The sequence below is a fragment of the Pteropus vampyrus genome, unplaced genomic scaffold, assembly GCF_000151845.1.
Source record: "Pteropus vampyrus isolate Shadow unplaced genomic scaffold, Pvam_2.0 Scaffold47, whole genome shotgun sequence".
NCBI lineage: Eukaryota > Metazoa > Chordata > Mammalia > Chiroptera > Pteropodidae > Pteropus > Pteropus vampyrus.
The window spans coordinates 2,383,233-2,391,185 of record NW_011888828.1 but is presented as its reverse complement, the minus strand read 5'-3'; the positions used below and the strand labels follow the sequence as shown (position 1 = coordinate 2,391,185).

The 7,953-nt window shown below is 37.4% G+C and overlaps 1 protein-coding gene across 2 annotated transcripts in view; it reads right to left on the bottom strand.

Moving 5' to 3' along the window:
• TMEM154 (transmembrane protein 154) overlaps nt 1-7,953 on the bottom strand; it is a 40,676-nt gene that overhangs the window by 4,821 nt on the left and 27,902 nt on the right. The gene's annotated exons all lie outside the window — the stretch shown is intronic.

Here is a 7,953-nt window from a genome sequence, read left to right as displayed (position 1 = left end):
TATCTCACTAGACCAAAAAAATTTTTCTTTAGCCATATTCTTATTGTTAAACATTTAGGCTATTTCCAAGTTTTAGCTTCTTTTTATTATAAAATTGCTGCATACTTTATTAACATTTGCATAAATATCTAAAAGAGGAAATGCTAAATTAAAATGTATGCAATTTTAAATCGTGACTAGCCGTCTGTCAAATTACCATGTTCCCTCGAAATTTTGTGCAATTTACCATCTCTCAACACTTTCTTTTATGAAACTATTCTTTTCCTCACATTGTCTCCAATATTGGATATTATTATTTTCACTTTTTTGTAAATCCAATAGGTAAAAATAGTATCATATTTATCTTTACTTTTTTCTTTATTTTTTTTTATTACTAGGAAAAATATTTTTCCAAAGCTTTATTGATAATTTTAACTTCTTTTGCCAAATTGCTTATTGATGTGCTTTGCTCATATTTAAAATGGGATAATTATCTTTTTTATTGGTTTGTGTATCAATAATAATTTTTTGTTCATCATATATATTGCAAACACTTTTCCCCAGTATGTCATTTTCCTTCAAATTTTATTTATTGTGGTTTTTGAAGTACAGAAAATTTGAGTTTTTAATGTAGGTAAGTCTATTGTTTTCTGATATAGTTTCTGATTATGTGTCATTCTTTCAAACTAGTCCCCACCTTAAAGTTATAATATTTACCTATACTTTTTCCGGATTTTTAATTTATTTTTAGTGTTTAAATTTATCTGGAGTCTATTTTAATCTAAAACGTGAAGTAGAGCTCTAAATCCCCCACCCCCCGCCCCAGATGTTAGTCAGTTGTCCCAAGACTAGTTACTGACTAGTCTTGAAATGCATTTCACTAGCTATGAAATGCTACTTTTATAACATATTAAAGGTTACATGTATTTGAGGTTGTTCTTGAATATTCAATTTTATTCCATTAGTAATTTTTATTTGGTTGTGAGTGTACAGAGTTTTAATTGTTGGAGCACATCCCCTGCAAATTCCAGCCCTGTTCACTCTCTCACAATTGCTCTTTTAGAATTGTCCTGGCTATTTGTGCACAGTGATTCTTCCAGATGAAACGTTCATTGGGATATCAAGGACTGGGTTAAATCTAAAATGATAATTTTACATTGTCGAGTCTTTCATTCAGGAACACAGTATGTCTCTCTGCATTTGTTTAAATCTTTTTATGTCCCTCTATTAAAATTTCTTTTTGAACAATTTCTTTTTATACTATTCCATGCGTGTTTTGGTTAAGTTTATGCCTGGATACTTCACATCTTATGTTGCTTTTGTGGCAGTACTAATGCTAGTATGTGCTAACAGTGGCTTTTTTGGCATAGTAGATAGGAGCACAGGGTCAGAGGGCCAGAGCTTGAATCAGAGCTCAGCCACTTCCTTGCTGTGTGAACTTGGGCAAGTTAATCTTTCTTAGTCTGTTTTCTGTTCTCGTCTCATCTGCAAAACATACATAATAATACCATATACCTTACAGGGTTGTAAAGAATAAATAAGAAAATGTAGGTAAAGCACTATGCTACAGCCCTGACACACAGACATGCGAACACATGTTATTCTTATTCTTATTCTAGAGTCTCCTGTTAAAAATCACTAATGGAATAAAGTTGAATATTCAAGAACAACCTCAATCCTACACTAGCAAATATTTGTCAAATAGGAGCTGGAACATTGCTTCGAATAGCCAAAGGCTTTAAGAAACCATCTTCCAAAATAAACTTTCAGTTTCTGAGGAGAATATACTTAAATGTGATTTGTTTAGAACTCTCCACAAGCATTTTGATGGATCGTCCACCAACCAGAACTCGTTTATTTAAAGCACCAAAGAGCACAGGAGCTCACGCATGGTGCTTACTGCTACAGCTCTGTGAACCATGAGCGACGTGACAGGCCTGGCCACATAAGGAACAGTCCCAGTGTAGGTACAGTTGCTTCAGTTGTGAGACATCAGGTCATTCCTAGTGTCGTAACTCTCACACGCAAATTTTCACCAGTGGTTTGTTGCCCATCAAGCCTGCTAAGTCAACAGCCTGGGATCCGGCCTCCCACCTGAGCCCAGAGGCGTTCTCTCTCTCTCTCTCTCTCTCACGCTCATGCCTCTGTTTAGTTACATGTGTTTCCTGCTGTCTTAGTGGCTATTTATCATCTCTATGAAATAATCAAATAAGCCCAGACGTTTTTTAACTCTGGCAAATTCTAGAGTCTCCTGTTAAAAATATCTTGGCAAACTGCCACAGAACTGCAACAAATAAAATAAGTGATCTTGCTTCAAACCTCTATTGCTTGCCTCAGTGTTAATTCGTACGGTCTCAGTGACTTATCCATGACAGACATTAGTGAGTAAGTTTCTCAGAGTCCGATATAGATATTTTAAGAATGTGGGACAGCTTTCCCCAAAGCCTGTATAGTAACAGGCCTACAACTAAAAAAACAAATTCAATTGATTAAAAAGCATCAACTTATTACTACTAAGAAAGCATTTAATTGGAATGCTACCAGTTAAATGAGGACAGATGCAACTCTAACCCTTTGTTTCATAACTGCCCCTTTGTTGCGGTCAGGGTCAGATAAGACATCTTTGTTCTCCCGACCAGTTTATCTTGTAACAATCCCTCTTTATGACCACAGCTAACGTTCCCTCTCTCGAAAGATGGCAATAAAACTACGTTAAACCTTTCCCGTGTTATGATGTTCTCCAACTTGTTTTTTTGGGGAAATGCGGAGTTCAGTTTAGCGCAAAGTCACATAACCATTAGATCATGCTCCCTTTCTCTGCATCAATATAATGTCCCTTCTCCTTCCCGAAAGAGGCCTGGCCTGGGTGAAATTATAGAGGTCACACATCTGGCTAACATCAGAGTCAGGCCTAGAATTAGTCCAAGACACATAGATCATGCTCACAGTGTAGACATAATCTGGGCCACTATTCAAACAATGCTGTGGTGTATTACGTTTAGTACTTCTTTCCTAACCCACCCACCACACACCTGCATTTTAATGTTTCTTGAGGTTATTATCCTGCAAGATTATAAACTGTTACTTTGTGTCCCTATAATACTTAGCTCAGATTTGAGTGAAACCGGTTGTCACTTAATACACTGAATATTCAATACTTCTTGACTTATAAATGAATTTTGGGGGACTAGAGAGGAAGAGAGAAAAAAACCCTCACATATAAAAAAATAATAATAGGAAGTGTCCACAGACATTTGCTTGAGTGAAGAGGCCAAAACAGTTCACACAAAACTACTGTTTTCTTGTAAGCAATGGTTCAGTCATGTCAATGCCTACACTAGATGATGAACACCTCACTCACCAAATACTTTCATATATTAGCTTCATGGTGGCTGGCTTTCTTGCTGCTAAGTGTTCTTTTTTTAAATCTCTAATTTGTTTTTAATTTATGGAATATTTCTTTTATTTTAACTAATTAATAGGAAAAAATGCAGTTTTAAACTCTTCTCTAAATCGACCTTTATCATAAACTTGCAGTGCGAATTTGGACAAATCACTTAACCTCTCTGAGTTCCAGGTTTACTTAGATGGATTATTTCATTTTCAATTAGTTGTCTTGGCTTGATGTAGACACTGTCAGGAACAAATTAGGTGCTCAATAAATATATTTTGAGAGACTACATCAACAATTATACTTTCTCAAAAAAAAAAAAAGAGAAAGAGAAAGAAAGAAAAAGAAATTCACAAGATGCTCTATTAAACTAACCTACATTTTTCTGAAAAATATTGAAGTGATTCATTTTTATAATGTCATTAACTCAGACATGAATCAATAGAATAAACAATAGAATTATTGCCAAACCAGAAGAGGCATACTGTTATCTTCTCTGACTTAGTTTCCTAGGTGATAGCACCTAAGCATTGGGCATATAGAAAATGCTATATAAATGTCTTATTATTGCTATTACTGTACTTTCAAAATTATAATTCCACTTGGAGGAACCTAATCTAGTTTTGTTCCTAATCTTTCCCAATGCCGTTACTCAATATAAAATCATCGCTGTAGCCAACGGGCATAAAGAGAAAGGAGATGGGTGCTTGGCTACTATGTGCAATTCCTTTTCTGTGGTTGTTCATGTCAATTTGCAGAGACAGAAACGCCAAGCTTTCGGGAATTGGACGTCCAACTACAAAAGGCCTCTGGAAGAAGGAAGAGGCTGGCAAGCCTGTAAGCACTGTGATTACACGGACTCTATCTTTCTCGTCTTTCCAGCAATCCCGTGGCATTTGGGGAGGTCTTGTGAGGGAAGGGGTAGACAATAAGGAAGTGCATTCTTTACAGAGAATTTAAGCAATAATAAAACCCACTCGGTGGGTCCATTTTTGTTCTCACCACACACACTGGCAATGCTTACCGATGTCAACAATGACGTTCTCATCAACTCTGGGGAAGACCTCTCCAGCTCCCCTGCACCACCCCCTGGACACTATTCCACTGCCACTGTCCTCAGTACCTCACACAATGCCTGGCACATAACAGACATGAATTACAGGGAAAGTGCTAATGTGAGAAATAAGAATATAGAACTTCCCCTCTCTTTTGATTTAAAAAAAAAAGAAAGAAAGAAAACCATAACATAAGCTTCCCTTGGTACTTTATATATCTCTGGCCCTTATTTAAATCCTATGCAAAATTTAAGTTCCATAGCTCAAGGTAAATGTCCCTTCCGTGAAGACAGGGCAAAGTAATGAACGATGGCTAACCAATGGGATACGTGGGAAAAGTTCTGAAAGACCTGGGATTATGGACGCTAAGGAGAGAAAGTTGAAGGTCGTAGCCTCTGCACACCATGTGGCACGTCAAGTGTAGGCTGGTGACCAGATACTCTCCTTTTTCCCAGAAACATAGCAGACCTTACGTATAATAGAGCTTCTATGTCAGGGTAACTTTCTGGCAACAAGAAGGGCTGAACCTTGTAAACAGATTCCAGAAGTCTTAATTTACCAGAAGGATAGGGAAATGTGTTTACCAATAAGTTCAGTCTCAGTGACTATTATATATCTTCTGAAGCATTAGCGTCACCCGCACACTGCTTAAATGGTAGAGGAAGGATGATTCACATTGGTGAAAGCCAATGGGGAACTTTTGGGGTAATGATGTGTCAAAGTAGGTTAACCGATTGTAACAAATGTACCATTCTAGTGGGGGAGGCTGTGCATGTATGGGGACAGGGGGCATATGGGAAATCTCTGTACTTTCCGCTCAATTATGCTATGAATCTAAAATTGCTCTAAAATACAGTCAAAAAAAAAAAAAAGCCGATTGGAGAAGGAGGGAGAACAGTTGCCAGAGAGTAACAGAATTAGTGTTATTTGCATGGTGCCTTAACACTTACAAAGTATCCTCTCTCTCTCTCTCTCTCTCTCATGATCCTGTGAAACTAGAAGAACAGGTGTCATTATTTCCATTTTTCAAGATGAGGAAACTGAAGCTAGGAGAGTTAAAGTGACTTGTCTTAGTATAAGGAACAAATGACCATTCAAGTCAGGTCTTAAAACTAATTTTCCAAGTCCAATGACCAATGTGCTCTCTACCTGTATCTCGAATGATTCATAAGCTTTTAGAGCAAAAAGCAAATCTTAGTGCCATCACGGATTAAATATTCAAAGCTCCGAAAGACCTGGGTTACGAACCGTTACAAGAGAAGTCTGAAGTCTGCACACCATGTGGCGCATTCAGTATGGAGTGGTGACAAGATCCAGTAAAGTAAAAGCTTCACTAATTATCCGTGCAATTAGGACAGTAGGAAAAAGAAATGTGAATGAAATCATGACATCATGAAATCAGAAAAGAAAGATAATGCAAACTATAAAATAATTCAAACTATATATATATTCTTTCAAAACCTCCAGACCGCTAAGAGGAGTATTCTGAAACCACCAACACTAAAAGCCTATGATGGTGATGGAGGGGTGTCAAAAGTCTCCAACTCGTTCCTAGAAGATCAAACAAATTCCTGATTCCTCAGGATTAGTGAGGTCCAAAAAGAAGTCACCCGGGAAACCAGGGGGGAAAATAATGCCCCACCCAACGATAGACATGTGCCTGGGCCTCAGGAAACAGCTGCATTAACCCAAAAGGGAATGAGTCTACATGTATTCGTTTTAATTTATTAATAATAACCAATATTTATTGGGAGTTTATCTTTGCCAGGCTTCGTTCTAAGTGCTTTGTACTTTTCTGAGTTTTTACTGAATCAAAATAGAGTTGGCTTGGCAATACCATAATACCCACTGAAGTAACCAGAAAGTGCCCTGTGGCACCAGTCTTGTGACTTGCCACTCTTGGCTGGTGCTGGCTTCACAGAGAAGGAACGAGGTAAAGGCCTGACAGTTGTCTTGTGAATTAGAACCAGGCAGTTCTAAACCAACAGAGGAATGTAGGCATTCCTTTTAAAAATAACAATTTAGCATAAAGCAGTTCTCCAAATAGGTTAAGACTCTTTGCCTCACAGGCAGAAATGAGCTCAAGCTTATTTTTAAGACCACCTCTCAACATTTCAAAACTATGCTAGCTATGAAGCTTTAGGCATTTTACAATACTCTAACATTAAGCTTCTTCTATGTTGTCAATGATTTCAAAGAACAAGAGACAGGTATATGAAAACCATTGACATTTCATATCATGTGACAGGGCCACTAGAGATACAGTAATAAGATATTTATAGGGTTTTCGTGGAGACCTGAGCCCTGTACTAGACATACATAGTGGCTCATCATTAGCTAAGGTAAAAATGCAAGGAAAAATTTCCTTTGTGGTGGTGTCCTCTGTGATACTTCTCCGAACATTTGTTTTCTTTCATCTGCTTGTTAATATCTGGTATCTCATTTATGTAAGATGGAATCTTTTCTGAACCAGTAATAAATTTTAACACGCAAATGCCTGGAGAGGTAACAAAGATTTTCTCTAAAATCCGCAATAAAATAAAATCTGCTTCAGAGCTGAGCTGTGGTGGCACGATGCAGGGACAGATGTCAGATGGTGACTTCTTAGGTAAGGTTTAGAGGAAGGTTCAGTTGCAGAATAAGGATCCAGAAGATGAATATCTGACTGCCCCAATCACTGTCTAGTAATCAGTCTTTCTCCGCATTGCTCTGCCTCAGGGATGCCCAAAGACAGTGACTACACTCTGGGAGCGTTTAAGATGATTGGCACAGGGCTTCTGATTAACATGAAGGGAGAGAAAATGGGTGGTATTTATCCTGCTTTGAAAGTTTATTTTATTTAATCCGACAGGAATGTAATATTTCAGTCACGGGCTCAGTCATGTTCTCTGCTCACTGGTCATCTCAAGTCGCCCCTGTCAACAATTCCGTGAGCCCCAAATGACAGCAGTGCTCTACGGAGAAAGTCCCCGACTTGTTGAATGGTTGATCCTATTTCTCATGAGCAGGTCCCATGTCCTGAACTGATCAAAAACACCCCAAACCTGCTAATTTCTATCCTCACAGAAGATAATGTAATTTAAATGAGATCGTGGAATACTAAAAGATACCCAAGCTCCATGCACCAAAATTTTCTATCAAGCAGAGCCACCTAGTGGTAGAATTAATTTTTTTTATTTTTTATTTTTTAATTCTCATTTAATTTTTAATTTTTCTCATAGCAATCCCATCCAGAGAGGGTCTTCTTTCTTTTTTTAAAAAAATATATTCATTTTACTCATTCTTGTTTACAGCTACCCGCTTTGAGACTGTCACCTCCATCCATTTTCCTTACCAAACATCTACTCATGCAAGATAAACAAACCTACAGTTTGTTATGATCAGAAAGGTTTATGACTAAAACAGAAGCTGACTTAACAGTATCTCTTCAGAAGGACAATAAATCAGTATTCAGAAATACTGATTTATTTCTAAAGATAAAGAGTCACTATGATATTTACTTTGTACCTATTTTCTATAACTCATACT